Here is a 17,866-nt window from a genome sequence, read left to right on the forward strand (position 1 = left end):
TGGGTGGTTTGTTTCATGTTGAGTTTTAAATGTTCTTTGTATATTTTGGGTAACAGTCTTTATTATGTACTTTTTGCAAATATTTTTCTCCATTTGTAGCTTGTCTTTTCATTCTCTTGATAGTATATTTTGCAGGCAGAAAGCTTTAATTTTAGTGAAGTTCTGCTTATCATTTATTTCTTTCATGGATCATGCCTTTGCTGTTGTATTTAAAAAGTAATTTCCACCCCTAAGTGGCCTGAGGTCACCACTGAAAATGGTTCGCTGTTTGCTTGACCCAGAAAACTCTACAAAATCATGCAACTCAAGAGGTTCAAATGTTTGTGTTTACTTTAAGAAAATACTTGAAACTGTCCAGGCCATCAAGGGTATGTATATCTGAAAAGCCACCCAGTATCTGAAAGATGTCACTTTGCAGGAGCAATATGTGCCATTCTGTCACTATAATGGTGGAGTTGGTAGGTGTGCCCACCAAACAGTGGGCTGGACACGGGGTCAGTGGCCCAAGAAGAGTGCTGAATTTTTACTGCACATGCTTAAAAATGAAGAGAGTAATGCTGAGCGTGAGGGTTTGGATGTTGATTTTCTAGTCATTGAGCACATCCAGGAGAACAAAACCCCCAAGATGTGGAATAGAATTTAGGGCTTATGGTTGGATTAACCCATACATGAGCTCTTCCTGCCACACTGAGGGGATCCTTCCTGAAAAAGAGCAGATTGTTCTGAAACCAGAAGAGGAGTTTGCCCAGAAGAAAAAGACATCTCAGAAGAAACTGAAGAAACAAAAACTTATGGCCCAGGTGTATATTCTGCATAGAATAAATGCAAATAAAAATAAAAAGAGAGGGGCGCCTGAGTGGCTCAGTGGGTTAAGCCTCTGCCTTCGGCTCAGGTCATGATCCTGGAGTCCTGGGATCGAGCCCCACATTGAGCCCCACATCGGGCTCTCTGCTCAGCAGGGAGCCTGTTTCCCCCTCTCTCTCTGCCTGCCTCTTCCCTACTTGTGTTCTCTCTCTCTCTCTGTCAAATAAATAAATAAAATCCTTAAAAAAATAAACTAAAAAGAGAAAAAAAAGTGATTTCCAAACCCAAGGTCATCTAGATTTTCTCCTATGTGGTCTTTTAGGAATTTTATAGGTTTGCAGTTTACATTTACCTCCGTGATCCTTTTTGAGTTAATTTCTTACTGTAAGGGTGCAAAGTCTGCATGTAGCTTCGTTTATTTGTTTTTTTATTTAATTTTTTTTTTTTGGTTCAAATGTTCATTTATTTCAGTACCGTTTATTTAAAAGACATTCTTTTCTTCATTGTATTGCCTTTGCTCTTTTGTCAAAGATCACTTGACTATATTTATGTGGGTCTGTTTCTCAGCTCTCTATTCTGTTCCATTGATCTTCACTAACTCACACATTCACTAGTACCACATAGTTTTATAGTATCATGAAGTTGCATAGTGTCAATCCTTAGACCTTGTTCTTTGCCTTTAATATTGTGTTGGCTGTTTTGAATCTTTTGCCTCTGCACTTAAACTTTAGAATCAGTTTGTTGATATCCGCAAAATAACTGGGATATTGATTAGGATTGTGCTAAATCTGTAGATCAAGTTGGGAAGAACTGACATTTTGACAATATTTGAGTCTTTCTATTCGTGAACATGGAATATCGTTTCCATTTATTTAGTTTTTCTTTGATTTCACTCATCAGAGCTTTGCAGTTTTTCTAATAGAGATCTTGCATGTATTTTGTTAGATTTATACCCAAGTATTTCGGTTTTTAGAGGTGCTAATGTAATGTAAATGGTAATGTGTTTGTAATATCAAATTCAACTTGTTCATAGTTGATTGATTGACTTTTTAACTTTCTATCCTGAAACCTTGCTATAATCACTTATTAATTCTATATTTTTTCTATATTATTGCCAAACTGTTATCTTAGTGGCTGTTGCAGTTTGCATTTCCATTTGAAATTGATAAACATTCCTATTCCTAACATTTTCCCTAACAGATTTATTGTCAAACTTTTAGATTTTGCCAGTCTGATAGGTGAGCAATGTTTCCTCACTATAGAGCTGTTTAGAATTTCTCTTATTAAGTGAGGTTGGCCATTTTTTTTCTTTTGGTCTTTTCTGTGTTCTTGTTCTGTGAACTACCTATCCATACTCTTTCTTCATTCTTCTACTGGATTGTTGCTCTTTTTATCAGAGGTTTTGGGGAGCTCTTATTACATCATTTATGCTGGACTTCTGTCCCACCCCCTCATCAGTTATAAATAATTTCTCCAAGTTTTTATGTACATTTTAAGAAACACTGTATCTGGTCTACAGACAATTTTATTTTTTATTTTTATTTATTTAATTACTTATCTATTTATTTAAAAGACTTTGTTTGTTTATTTGACAGAGAGAGAGAGAGAGAGAGAGAGAGAAACAGTGAGAGAGGGAATACAAACAGGGGGAGTGGGAGAGGGAGAAGCAGGCTTCCTGCTGAGCAGGGAGCCCAATGCAAGGCTCTATCCCAAGACCCCAGAATCATGACCCAAGCCGAAGGCAGAGGCCTAATGACTGAGCCACCCAAGTGGCCCTTATTTTTATTTTTTTAAAGATTTATTTATTTATTTAAGAGAGAGAGAGAGAGAGAGAGACCCATAAGCTGGAATGAAGGGCAGAGGGAGAAGCAGACTCCCCGCTGAGCAGGGAGCCAATGTGGAGCTTGATCCCAGGACCATGGGAATACGATCTGAAACAAAGACAGACACTTAACCGACTAGCCACCCCTGCAGGATACTTTTAAATTATTAGTTAATTATTCATTCTTCTTTCTTAAATTGTTATTGGGTATTGAGATAGTTAGGAAGATTTCCCTGATCTCAGGTTGAAAAGGTATTCATTTATATCTTCTTCTAATTCATACAAAATTTTAATTATTTTTAAAAGAGATATTATTTTTAAGTAATTTGTAAACCCAACATGAGGCTCAAACTCATGATCCTGAGATCAAGAGTTGCACACTCTACCAACTGAGCCAACCAGGTGCCCCATAAAATTTTAATTATTATTTTTTTTACTTTAAATGTATGATCTTTTTGAAGTTCATCTTAGTACAGGGTGTGAGATACAGATATAATTTTGCCTTAGTCAAAAGGCTTTCCAGTTGTTCTGAAGCCAGTTATTAAGAAGTTTGGTAGTTTCTATTCACAGCAGAGTTTGAGAATATAGATTTTAAGAGTTTCAGTTTTTTTTAGAAGAGGAGTGAAACACTTTGTTATACACACACACACACACACACACATAAAGTTTCCTGATGTGGAAAATAAATTTGCCTACAAAATCTCAAAAAACTCAGGAATGATGGTTTTGAAATAAATGTTAACACAAACTTAACCTGGATCCCAAATTCATTATCTTTCAAGTCTTTTTAACTTTATCCCATAGTTTTAATTCCAATTTTGACAATTTAGAGTTTTTGGAGAGTAATATTCTCTAAGTCTTATTAAAGAAAAATAAAGTTAAAAATTGGTTTGTCAAAATATAAATATTAATTCTCTATGTATTCCATTGAAGACTTTTCAATAAATGAAGATCAAATATAAAGTAACAAGCATTTAATAAGTATCTGGACATGATCCAAGCTAAAAATTCAGAAAAAAACAAGGTTTTTTTTTAAAAATAACAATTTAACCCAAATGTAACATTGTTGCTGATTATAGTCTCAAGTTGTTTTCATCTACCCACTCTGAAAATCAGCATGAGCACAGGCAGTTAGAATCAAATAAATAGTCTTAGAAATAATTTTGTTCAATTTCTGTATTTCTTGAGGGTACAATTATTGCCCACATTGGTGCTCTCCAGCTAAAGGCCATGAAGAACACACCTGTGGTTAGACAATTTGGACTCATACTTATTGTAATGAGCCATTGAGGGAGACCACACAACCGGTCATGGGAAATCGCAGGACATCTCAGTAAGAGTGGTGGACAGGATTTTTAGAATAGGATTTCAATGATGCTTAGGTGATTTGGGGGGAAAATGTCAGGAATCTTAAATTTTTGTCCTGTGGCCTTGTTCAGGAAGCAGGGCTGATTCTGGTTGGGTATTTAGTGTATCTTACTTAGAGGGAGGGGAGACTAGAGGGAAGCAAAACTAGGTAGCATTCATTCATATTACTCAAGTGGTCTTACTCTATAGTGGTCTTATTTTCATCTTTTTTTTTTTTTTATTTGAGTATAGTTGACACAATGTTACTTTAGTTTTAGGTCTACAGCATATTGATTCAGCATCTCTGTAGGTTATGCTATGCTCACCACAAGTGTAGCCACCATCTGTCGCTGAACAACACTATTCTAGTACCATTAACTATATTCTCTGTGCTGTGCCTTTGATTCCTGTGACATATTAACTCCAGTCTTGTTTCTGTCTTGATAACATAGTGCTTTCTCTGATGTTGGTGTTCTGTGAGAAAGTGTTCAGGATAGTTTCCAGGTGTCAGGAGCTGCTTTTCCCTTTTGCACTCCAAAAAAAAAAAAAAAAAAGCAGAATTTTTTTTTCTTTTTTGTTAGGTTTATACACAATAAAATATACCTGAATCAGTCAGGGTAACTAATTCCAGCTGCTGTAGCAGATAATCCCTAAATCTCAGTTGCCTAACACAATGCTTTTCTCATGCACACAAAATCCAATACAGACCTTCCTTCCTGGGCCAATCTTCAGGCCTCCATCTCGTGTACCACATGTAGCCATCCCCACATGTGGCTTCCAAATATGCCGCAGGAAGGGAAAAGAAAGTGGAGAAAGCACACCAGGCCATTAAATACCCACTGTAGAAGTGACACACTTCACTTTTCTTATATTCCTTTGTCCAAGAAGAGTCAATCATTCCACATAGATTTTAGAGGGTCTGCTAGTCAGGATTCTCCAGAGAAGCAAAACAGAACTGAGGGTGTCTGTGTGTAGAGAGAGATTGAGAGAGAGAGGGAGGACTTTATTTTAAGGAATTGGCTCACATGATAATAGAGGCTGGCAGGTCCAAAATCTGCAGGGTAGGGTCTAACAGGCAGGATACCCAGGGAGAACATCGCAGTTGAAATCTGCAGGACCTCTGCGGGCAGAGTTCCTTTGGGTTCTGAGATCAGTCTTTGTTCTATTTGGTACTTCATTTGATTGGATGAGGCCCACCCACACTGTGCAGGGCAATCTGATTTACTCCAAGTCCACCGACACAAATATTAACCTCATCCAAAGAACACCTCCCCAGAAACATCCAGAAAAAATGTTTGACCAAGTATCTAGCCACCAGGGCCCAGACAGACTGACACATAAAATTAATCATCATAGGGAGGTATGTGATTTCTGTCTGGATTTTCTGCCAAACCACTTGGAACTGGCAATTTGCAGCCTGAGTCTTTGGTTGCCAGCCAGCTTTCTTGACAAAACACTCCTTTTACTAATATATATGTTTTCAGTAAAAATGGATATTTTATAAACATAAGTTTATTCACATTCTAACGCAGTGCAAAACCCTTACATTTATCTAGCATGATTTTATATGCTGTGTGATAGGCAGGGTGTGTATTGTTATTTCCATCTTACAGAAGAAGAAATGACAATAAGGTGACTTATGTGGGGTTACATGGTAAGGAAGTGGGAGGCCCAAGTCCAGAAATCCAATCTTCACTTCTTTCATCCACCACAGACACATACATAACAAAACAAATCCAAGGGAATAAAATAAATCATTCTTGGAATTTTGGATTTATATCATCTGCTAATAGGGAAAAATGTCTGTAACCTTGTGTATTATTAAGATATGAACATAAAAATAATTGACGTAATTTCAGTTCTTATCTTAAGTGTAATGGCAATATCATGGAGTGTTTAGGCTTTCTGTAGTCTGTGAGGAATGATTAGTGCAAAAGGTGACGAGGTGGCATGATGTTGTGGATTAACTATATTTAGGGCTTTTAATAATAGTTGAACTCACTGGCATGAGACTTGTAAGAGGTGTACAGTTGCGAGCGAACTCAGTGCACCTGCCAGGCTTTCTAAAATAAGTGCTATCCAACTGCCCACTTCTGAGTTTGAGAGCCAGTGGTGGAATCATGCTGATGGCTTCCGAGTAGCTTCTAAGACACTGCCAAAACGTCATGCATTGCTAAAACCAGTTTCAGGAAAACCACACTCTTCATAGTGGTTTCAAATATACATTTATATATAAGTTGAATAGAGCATGGTCTGAATTCATGGTGATAACTCTCTTTAATTCCTTTAAAGATGGCATATCCCTGGCACACAGGAGGGTGATGCCAGTGAATCAGAAACATGCCCGCAGGAGAAGATTTGGTTCAAAATGAGCCTGTAGGGCATCTTGGAGAAAATCATATTTAATCATGATGACAGAAATTTAAAATAGCCTCTTTTCATTGTGCCAGTCTTCCTCCTTGTATCTACTTTTTACTAGCAAGGCCAAGGAGTCAGCAACGGACAAAAGATTTCTGTGACTTTAGTAGGAAACCGATGTTGAAGTATTAACCCTACTTTTTCTGGCACCTGAGCTGACATTCGGTTTATGGGAGGCAAGTGAGATAGAGAAATCGTGGGGCCGGCTAAAAGAGGGAGCAGGTGCCAGCAGATCAGAGCTGAGGAGAATGCCACGTTTGCTGGATGATTGCATGTGTGTGAGCCATAATACATCAAAAAATTCCCTAAATTGTTCTCTCTCTCGCCAGTCTTTTCTATTGATTCATGTTTGTTCTGTATTTATATCTGCTGTTAAGAATGGCACAGAAGAAGAGGGGACTTGGGTGGAATCAGTACTTGGGATTTAAAAAAAAAAAACTTCAGCATTATTTTCTTGGTTGTCACATTTCACTGATTCAGAACAACTGGTGATTTCTCTCTCTATAGCTTTAATTATGTTTGCTGTCAGAGACATAAGCCGTAGGAAAGGACAGGACAGCAACTTTATTTTAAGCTGGACTGAGTATCACTAAATCTCCCCAATTCCTATCAGCTCGAGGATTATTGTTCTTCTCTCTAAGAAATATTATCTATTTAGTTTTTTTTTAAAGTTTAACTTTTGAGTCATAAAGTAACCATTTTACTCTTAAAGCATTAGTCAGAGTGGGGAATAGAACTATAATAATTAGGTAACATTTTATAAATATGCACAGAGTGGGTATACTGTTATGGTAGTAAAGTCCACAGATTAAAAACTGCACATGCGTAAGGAGTAGACTATGTGCGAAACATTGTATCTGAAGTAATATGAAGTAGACTTTTAGCAACTTCTATTTAATACTCGTAAGGGAATCTTTTCCCTATATATGGAAATCCTATTGTACTTCAGAGTATCTACCCCGGTTGATGATGTGTGATAAAAATATATTTATAAGGCCTAATTTCTTTCTCTGACATAAGAGTAAGGTGAATGTTCACATTTTCTTTTTCAAGGGATTTTAATACTAGTATTAGTTTCTTTCTTTTTAAAAGAAAAAGTTTTAAAGAAAAATTTAAAAGAAAATTTTAAAAAAAATTTTAAAAAAATTTTAAGAGAAAAATTTTTTTAAAATTGAGGTATAATTGATATACAACATTACGTTAGTTTCAGGTATGCAACATGATCATTTGAGAGTTTGGTAAAAATAGTTTCTTTTGTGGGCAGGCCTCATTAAGAAGAACAGATTGCCTTGGGTCTATTTCCAAATTAGTTACTTGTCCCTTCCCCTGCTGGAAATGAAGTGCATTTTCTCGTTTTCAGTAGGAGATTCAGGTGGGGATCCTGGAGAAATTTTTTGTGGCACTTCCCTCAGATGGAAGATGGCATCCCCACCCAGCACTCGCTCACACCATTTATAGGGAATGTGCCACTGGTTTTCCAAGCAAGGCCACAGTCACCTCCTTGACACTGTTAACAAACACACTAGCTGTCTCTGCAAAAGCCTGTACCCAAGGTCAACTGACATGTTCCAGCATATAAACAAGCAAGGCTCTGCACTCTGCTAACCCAAGATAGGAGCCCGAGACCCCATCTAGTTTATGCCCATAGCCCCTTCTCCTTGTCATAAGATAACCTGAATTTTGCTTCATTCTGTTGTTGAGTCTCCAACCCAGAGTGAACATGGGGTGTATGTTACTTATATCTTTTTTTTTTTTAAAGATTTTATTTATATATTTGTCAGAGAGAGAGAGAGAGAGAGTGAGAGAGAGCACACACAAGTAGGCAGAGAGGCAGGCAGAGAGAGGAGAGAGAAGCAGGCTCCCCGCAGAGCATGGAGCCCAATGTGAGACTTGATCCCAGGACCCTGTGATCATGACTTGAGCCAAAGAGAGCGGCTCAACCAACTGAGCCACCCAGGTGTCCCATATATATCTTTGCTCAATGTGCATTCTCCATCTTCCCTTGTGAACTCATGAATAGTCATAGTTCCCTGCCCTTTTCACGAATTTGTATGCAATCTCAAGCTCTGTGAGTATAAAAACTTGCTCTTTCCACCTTCAGGGAGGCAGATTTGGGAATGCTCTCCTCTGATTAGACTTCCTTCTGATAATTCTCATGAGGTCTCCCTTATGATAATAAAATTTTCTCTGCTTCAAAAACAAACAAACATGGGGCGCCTGGGTGGCTCAGTGGGTTAAGCCTCTGCCTTTGGCTCAGGTCATGAACTCAGGGTCCTGGGATAGAGCCCTGCATCGGGCTCTCTGCTCAGTGGGGAGCCTGCTTCCCTTCCTCTCTCTCTGCCTGCCTCTCTGCCTACTTGTGATCTCTGTCTGTCAAATAAATAAATAAAAATCTAAAAACAAACAAAAGCCATAATGATTCAATATTTGTATATAATGCAAAATGATTACCACAAATAAGTCTAGTTAATATTTATCACCATACATGGTTACAGAATTTTTTTCTTGTGATGAGAGCTTTTAAGATCTATTCTCTTAGCAACTTCCAAATTCTCTGAATCTATCAGCTTGGTGTTTTTTTTTTTTTTTTTCTTGCTTGTTTGTTTTTGTTTTTGTTTTAGATTCTACATATAAGTAAGATCATATGGTATGTGCTTTCTCTGATTTATTTCACTTAGCATAATGCCCTCATTGTATATCTATGTTGTCACAAATGGCAAGATTCCATTCTTTTCTGTGGCTGAATAATATTCTATTGCATGTATATCACATTTTCTTTTTTTATCTGTCAGTGGACACTTAGGTTGTTTCCATGTCTTGGCTACTGTAAATAATGCTGCAGTGGACATAAGGGTGCATATATCTTTTCAAGATGGTGTTTCATTTTCTTCAGATAATCACTCAGAATTGGGATTGCTAGATCATATGGTAGTTCCGTTTTCAGTTTTTTTGAGAAAGCTGTTGATCATCTGTATGTCGTTTTAGGAAAAATGTCTGTTCAGGAAAATTTTCTGCCCATTTTTTAAATGAGATTATTTGGGGTTTTATTGCTATTGAGTTGTAGAAGTTCTTTATATATTTTGGATATTCACTCCTTCTCAGATATTTGATTTGCAAATATTTTCTCTTATTCAGTAGGCTGACTTCTCATTTTGTTAATTGTTTCCTTTACTGTGAAGATTTTTTTTTTTTTTTTTTTTATTTTGATATACTCCCACTTATTTATTTTCACTTTTGGTGTCAGTTCCAAAAACTCACTGTCAAGACTAATGTTAAGGAGTTTACTGCCTATGTTTTCTTCTAGGAGTTTTATGGTTTCACATAATACATTCAAGTCTTTAATTCATTTTAAGTTAATTTTTAACTCAATTTCACTGAGTTAATTTCATTAAGCCCAATTTAATTCTTTTACATGTGGCTGTCCAATTGTCCCAGTATTATTTATTATAGAGACTGATCATTCCCCCATTGTATATTCTTGCCTCCTTTGTCATAAATTAATTGACTATACATGTATGGTTTTATTTCTGGGCTCTCTAGGATAGCTTTGTAATATAGTTTGAAATCAGGGAGTGTGATGCTTCTGCTTTATTCTTCTTTCTCAAGATTGCATTGGCTATTTGGGGTCTTTTTTGGGTCCATGCAAGTTTTAGGATTGCTTGTTCTATTTATGTGAAAAATGCCATTGGAATTTTGATAGGGATTGCATTAGGTAGTTGGTTGCTTTCGGTAGTATGGATATTTTAACACTATTCTTTCAATCCATGAGCACAAATATCTTTTGATTTTCTGGTGTGTCTTTTTAAATTTCTTTCATCAATGTCTTAGAGTTTTCAGAGCATAGAGGAATTTCACCTCCTTGGTTAAATTTATTCCTAGGTATTTTAATTCTTTTTCATACAGTCGTAAATGGGTTTGATTATTTTCTTAATTTCTCTTTCTGGATTGTTAGTGTAGAGAAATGCAACACATTTCTGCAATTGCTTTTGTATTTTACAACTTTACTGAATTCTTTGATTGGTTCCAACAATTTTTTGGTTGACATCTTTAGGGTTTTCTCTATATAATACCATGTCATCTGTAAATACAGCAAATATTTTCTGTTCAGCATTTTATTGCTTATTAAGAAAATGTTTAACCATATGATTGTCAGATTTGTATGGCTTTTTCTAGAAAAATAAACCATTTTTGTTTAAATTAGATTATGGTAGCCAACTGATCAGATGTAAGTTAATGATGATTCTGAAAAACAACTTCTAGGATCTAATTGGATACCAGTGGGTATGAAGAATTGTTCATTCAATGTTATTTTATAATATTTTTCCTATTTGGTGATTTTGTTTATGTGTAGGAAACTCATTAATATTTCTATCACCCAGTAAGACTTATGACTCTTTTATGCACTACTCATTCCTGAAGAGGTGTTACTTGATGTTGTTTTTCAAAAGGGATATCATACAGAAGAATTCTATAATGCATAAGACCTCACACAAGATCACTATGGTATTTAGCCTGTAAAATACAAATCCCATTTTTGTTAATACAAGAAGCTAGTGTGGTTTGAATAGAAGTGGTTTAGAGGTTGGAGTATATAGGCCTTTAGGTCATGATTAGGAGTTTGAATTTTCCTCTGTGTAAGTCCAAAACAGGAAAGACATTGGCAGGTTTTGAGCAATGGTGTGAAATTATCTGATTTTTTTTTTAAAAGATTTTATTTACTTATTTGACACAGAGAGAGATCAAAAGTAGGCAGAGAGGCAGGCGGGGTGGGGGGTAGAGGGGGAAGCAGGCTTCCTGCTGAGCAGACAGCCTGATTCCGGGCTCAATCTCAAGACCCTGGGATCATGACCTGAGCTGAAGGCAGAGGCTTAACCCACTGAGTCACCCAGGCACCCCAATTATCTGATTTTTATTTTAAAATGTTTACTTTGGCTACTGTGTAGAAAATTGCCTAAAGTAGAACAAAAGCAGAAGCAAGGAGAAGCAATAAGAGCTCCTGGAATAGCCTGGTTGTGCAGGTGGCTGTGTGGGGAGACATGATGGATTTAGGATATCTTTAAAGGTAGAACTGTCAGGACTTACTGATGGATTAGATGTGGGGTGCATAGGTATGAGGACAAACAAGATGACTCCTAGGTTTTGAGCTTGAGCAAATACACGGAATGTGGTACTAATTATCAGTTATAAATCTAGACTAAAAATTTAATTCACTTAAAATTCTTAAAACATTTAAAAATCACATTCTTCATTCAATATTATTACTTTTAAAAGCCAGAGAGGTGTGTAATGTATGGTCAACTAATTATCCTGCATAGACGTTGAATTTGAAAACAAAATGATTAAAGGGTAAAAGACCTCCAGGCTTTCTTATAACACTTCTGTTTGCAACATGGTTATGGTAGACTCCTGGGTAGATGGGTAATAGGATCAACTCAAAGGACATTATGGACTCCATTTCTATCCTCCATTAGTTTTATATTCTTCTTTGTGGGATTCTTACATAATTAGGCCAGGTAGGTTTCAAACAGGATCCTGTTTGGGTTGAATCTTTCAGAAAGAGAACAATAAAATGCTAAGTGAAGACAACTTCCTAATGCATTTCAATATTTCCTATCTGATACTGAACTTGACCAGAGATGGAAACAAATTTAGAGGCAACATAAGTGTCCTTTCCCCCATATTCTTAGATAATTTTGTATCCAAAGAACTAAAATAGAACCTTGTAGGTCTCTGATGTTTAATTGCAGAATGAGGTGCAAAATACCAGTACTGAATTGGTCAATTTTTATTTCTGTCTTCCAATTTTGCTTTTCAGTGGGAGAAAGGTGACACATAATATGACTGGCACTATGTGTTCTCTTCCAGGCTTTCCCCAGATAATGAAGAACAGCAAAGAGTTTATCTGATCTTACATTGTGGTAAAGATGATACACACTGTCTTGTTCTCTAAACATTGATGTACAGAGCTGTAATCACATCTGACTGGTAGGCAGACCAGTTGTCTTTGTGTTCAATCTCTCTTCTTGTATTGCTGTGAAGTGCTGTCACAATGACTGATAGGGGGATTGAAGCTGTAAATTCAGGGGAATGATTCTTTTATACAAGCAGAAATGGTGTCTTTCTTGTAGAGCAATCCTTATGCGTAAGTAGAGTGGAAACCACCCACATGTGAGTGGTTTCAGCTGTAAAAGAAGACAGCTTTAGTGCATTCCAAAATCTCTCTCGTACTCCCTTGAGGATGTCCAGAATTACCCAGATGAAACTATAGTCTTTAATTAAAGTTTAAGTAAGGATGCAAATGACTTAAATGGGTGACATGTTAAGATCAAATGGCCATGACGCAAGTTTTGAGATAATTGGAGAAGAATACAAACTCATAAAATACTTGCAGCTAGAGAAAATGGAATTGTTATCAGAGCAGAGGAAAAAGGGCACTAAGGAAGAAAAAGTTGCCTACATAACAATTTTGTCTTGGATTGACCCCATAATTTTTCTCCAAGTAGTAGGATGCCCTTTAAGTTTAGCTGTCTATATGCATCTGTAATTTTCTGTCATGGCTTTCTTCAAATTGTGTAACATGTAACCAACAGAAAAAAAGATTAGAAAACTTGCCTACATTTTCAATTTATTCAATTACCACTGATTTATCTGTTTCTGACATGTTTTCTATTAAGCAGGAGTCTTTCTAAACATGTAAAGTGTTACACCTTATTAATATTTGACAAAATTGCTACCTGGCTAGTTCTGGCTATCTTTGCAAAGTTCTTCAACATTTTCCTGGCAAAATAAAAACACAGGATCACAGAAGCACATGTATTTTGCCAAGTAAATTAGATTCATTGAACTTTTCTCTAGACTTTCTCTACCACAGAGGCAGCTTGAACTGATGAAACCAATAGGTTGTGAGACATGTATTCTATTTCTTGGTGTATAATTTCCATTCCTACGTTTAGCCTGTCTTACCTTATTTGAAAAATGGAAATAATATCTGCTATTCCCCAGCTCAAAGCAGTGTTATAATCAAGTAGATTTTTAAAAGTTTATGCAAAGGGGGCAGGGACTTTTAGAATGTCAGAATTTGTCTGATTGCTTATTTCACTTAGCATGAAACTTTCCAGTTCTATTCATGTCGATGTCAATGGTAGGTATTCATTCTTTCTGATGGCTGAGAAATATTCCATTATATATATGAAACACATTTTTAAAAAATTCATTCATCTCTTGAAGAACATCTTGGCTCCTTCCACAGTTTGTCTATTGTAGGCATTGCTGGTATGAACATTGGGGTACACTTGTCCCTTCTTTTCACTACTTCTGTATCTTTGGGGTAAATACTCAATAGTGTATTGCTGGATTGTAGGATAGCTCTATTTTTACGTTCTTAAGGAACCTCCACACTGTTTTCCAAAGTGGCTGCACCAGCTTGCATTCCCACCAACATATGGTTTCACTCATATGTGGAATATAAGTAATAGTGCAGAGGACAATAGAGGAAGGGATAGAAGACTGAATGGGAAAAAATCAGAGAGGGAGACAAACCACGAGAGACTCTTGACTTCTGGAAACAAACAGGTTGCGGGAAAGGAGGTGGGTGGGGGAAGGGTATCTGGGTGATGGGCATTAAGGAGGACATGTGATGCGATGAGCACTAGGTGTTATATGCAACTAATGAATCATTTAATATTATATCAAAACTAATGATGTTCAATATGTTGGCTAATTGAATTAAAAAAAACACGAAAAAAAGTTAGAGTAGCAGAGTTTGGAGCTTGGTAGACTCTCTCCTTAACAAACAATTTACTGATGAAAATGATAAAAAAATTAAGATTTTAAAACTGTTCTAAAGAATACAGAGAATGGAAAAAATTAATTCAAGAAAATCTACTAAATCTCTGTAAGAACAGAAAGAGTAGTGACATTAGAGTCATGATTTGCTTCCTTACACTGCCCCTATCAGCATCCCTGTTCTGTGCTAAGGAAGCTGTATTCCAGGTATATATACCCAAGAAGACTGGCTCTTTCTCCCTCCAGCTCCCAATCTAGGGTTAAAGTTTCATTTCTGGAGACACAGGTTGCCAATTCTCATCCCTCACAGTACCATGTTGGGGTATGGAGAGAATTGGATCTCTCCTCTTCTACCACTGCTCAAAGGGAAAGAGCTCTACTTCCACCTGGTCCTAATATCCTTATGAAAATGTGAGAGAACCTCAACAGTCAAACAATTTTGAAAAGGAGTATGGGAGTATTCACAGTTGTTGATTTTAAAACTTACACAAACCTATAGTAATCAAGATAGTGTGGTACTGGTATATGGATAGACATATAGATCAATGGGATAGAATTCAGAGTCCAGAAAGAAACTCACACTTAAAATCACTTGATTTTTGACAAAGACAACTCAGTCAAGGAAAGAATAATATTTCAGTGAATAGTGCTGGGAAACTGAATATCCGCAAGCAGAATAATGAAGTTAGATCCCTACCTCATACTATATACGAACATAACACAAACTGGATATAAACCTAAATGTAAGAAGTAAAGCTATAAACCTCTTGGAAGAAAAAGTCTTCATGATCTTGATTTGGATAATGTTTTCTTAAGTAGAATACCAAGAGTGTAAGCTACAGAAGAAAAAACAGATAAATTGGCTCTATCAAAATTTAAAATTTTTGTGCTGAAAACAATATCATCAAGAAAGTGAAAAGACAATCCACAGAATGAGAGAAGATTTTTGCAAGTCATATATCTGATAAGGCACTTGTATTTCATGTATCATCTATTTGTATTTTAATTCAATAATAAGATACCTAATAAATCAATTTAGAAAAAGAACATAGGATCTGAGTAGTCATTTCTTCAAAGAGCTTGGATTCAAAGAGGATTCATGGCCAGAAAGCACTGGAAATGATGCTCAACGCATTAGTCATTAGAGAACTGCAAATCAAAACTCCAATGAGATAATATATCATCATGTTCAACAGATGGATATAATAAAAAAAGTCAGACAGTTGCAAATATTAATGAGAATGTGGAGAAACTGGAACTCTTTTATGTTGCTGGTAGGAATGTGAAAATGGTATAACTTTTTGGAGAACATTTTGGCATTTCCTCAAATTAAGGACAGAGTTCCCATATGACCCAGTAGACCTACTTTTAAGTATCTACCAAAGATAAGTGAAAATACATATCTACACAAAAATCTTGGATACGAAAGTTCAGAACAAAATTACTCATAGTAGCCAAAAAGTAGAAATAAGCTGTGCATTCACTGATGAATGGAGAAGTAAAATGTGTATAACTGTACAATGGAATATTATTCAGTGATAAAAAGAAATGAGGTACTGATACATGCTGCAAAATAAATAAAACTTGAAAACATGCTAAGTGAAAAAAGTTAATCCCAAAAGACCTCATGTTGTATGATCCTATTTATATAAAATGTCCACAATAGGCAAATCTGTAGAGGTTGGAAATAGGTAAGTGGTTGCCTAAGGCTGGGGGAGGAGTGGGGCAGAGGCAAATAAAGGTATGGGCTTTTTTGTTTGTTTTGTTTTTTGTTTTTTTGAGAAGACAGAATGATCTAAAATTAGATTGTGATGATGGTTGCATAAGCCTGTGAATACTATGGTAAAAAAAATATTGAATTGTACAATTTAAATGGGCAAATTATATGTTTGTTAATTATATCTCAAGAAAGCTTTTCAAACAAGTAAAAAGGGTGGCATTTAAAAAAACACTTATGTAAAAACACTTAAGCTTTTAATATTGATGTACTTTTTGATAATTATGTTTATCTTATAAGGCGAAAAGGCAAAGCCATTTTTCTTTCAAAAACAATCTTTTGCTTCCATAAAATTATTCTAAGTGATTACACTATTTAACTTAAAGAAATTCATTAAAACCTTACAGGTTCTCTCCTTTGTTGTATTTCATATTTTAATGAGGGAGTAAGTTCATAGTAAATATGCAGAAGAAATGAAACCTATTTTTTATTGTATAGGAATTTTTAAAGATGCATCTGTCTACATCTGTGCAACTTAATAGAAAACATATTTTTTCCCTGTGACATTTCAGTGGACAGACAACTTTAACTTCTTTTTAAGGACTTTTTTTTTGAGCAAATGAGAAAATTTCATCCTATAAACATCTTTATAATTTTTTTAAAAATTTTATTTATTTGAGAGTGATAGAGTGTGAGTGTGATTGGGGGGAGGGGCAGAGGGAGAGAGAGAAGCAGACTCCCTGCTGAGCAGAGCTCCAGACAGGAGGCTGGATCCCAGGACTCTGGGATCATGACCTGAGCTGAAGGCAGGCACTTAAAGATTGAGCCACCCAGATACCCCACAGCATTATAATTTTTAGTACCATGGTTATGCTTTCATAAAAACTCAATTTGACAGCAGTTAAAGATGAAAATATAAAATAATTCTTACATAATTCTTGCTATTATTGAAATATGTTGACTTTATATATAAAGTTAATTTCTCTAAATCTTATATGTCATTTTCATTCCAAGACCAAACTACCTACATTTTTGTGTCAGCCATTGCTGCCAAGTAAAAGTGTCTTGACTATGAACTGAAGAGCAGGTTCTTTGCCAAGAAAGAGCAATTGGAGAATTGAAAAAAATGTGTATGATCTAGTGGATTACATTTTAATAAAATCAAATAATTAAAATAATAGAGACTAAAAATAAGAGAAAATATCTCTTGAAGAAGGATGACCAGAGATAAACTGTCTTCAATCTGCAACGGTTTTTAATAACCACCATTTAACTCATTCTGACTCTGATGTCTTCTTAATATGATGAGAACTCTCTGAAATTTTGGATATTGAAAGGATGTTGTTTTAGGCCTGTTTAGAGCTTCTTGTTTCCTGGTTCTGCTGTGTTCTGCTGGTTAAGGTAGCCTTTAGAGTAACAGTTGGGAAACTTTTTATCTTATTATAAAGGATCAAGTAGAAAAGTTTTTTAGCTTTGTGACAACTACTCAAGTCTTGTAGTGTAGAAACAGCCGTAAGCGGTGTATAATGAAGGGGCAATGGCTGTGTTCTAATTAAAGCTTATTTACAAAAACAGGCCAGTGGACCATAGATTGCCAGCCTGCTTTAGACTTTAGTTTGCTTGGAACTCGTGAATTACTCCCTGTTTTAAAATGCTTTTTGCTAGAAACTCAGATGTGTTTATTAGTGGGAGGGTTGTTTCCTTTGAATAGGGGGCAGGAGGATGGTCTCATGATGACGTTTTTTGGGAAACTATCTTCACTATATAAAAACAAACACTCTTTTGGTGTTCACCAAGAGTAACGGGGACTTTTCTGTCAGGGATATTCCTTTAAAATGTTTCCCTGCTCTTCATTTTTAGGTTCTTAAATGAATTTAAAAAACATTATTATAATTTCTTACTTTTGACCAGAATATTTGATTTGTATTTATTTTTCAGGTCTTCAACAATTGGTTTATGCCTGTGTTGCTACA

General features: G+C 35.9%; 1 pseudogene; it reads left to right on the forward strand.

Annotated features, from left to right (window-relative positions):
* Nucleotides 1-256: 256 nt before the first annotated feature.
* Nucleotides 257-6,353, forward strand: LOC116868414 (annotated as a pseudogene).
* The last annotated feature ends 11,513 nt before the right edge of the window (nucleotides 6,354-17,866 follow it).

The sequence above is a fragment of the Lontra canadensis genome, unplaced genomic scaffold (genome assembly GCF_010015895.1).
Source record: "Lontra canadensis isolate GAN:19392208 unplaced genomic scaffold, GSC_riverotter_1.0 scaffold1, whole genome shotgun sequence".
Taxonomy (NCBI): domain Eukaryota; kingdom Metazoa; phylum Chordata; class Mammalia; order Carnivora; family Mustelidae; genus Lontra; species Lontra canadensis.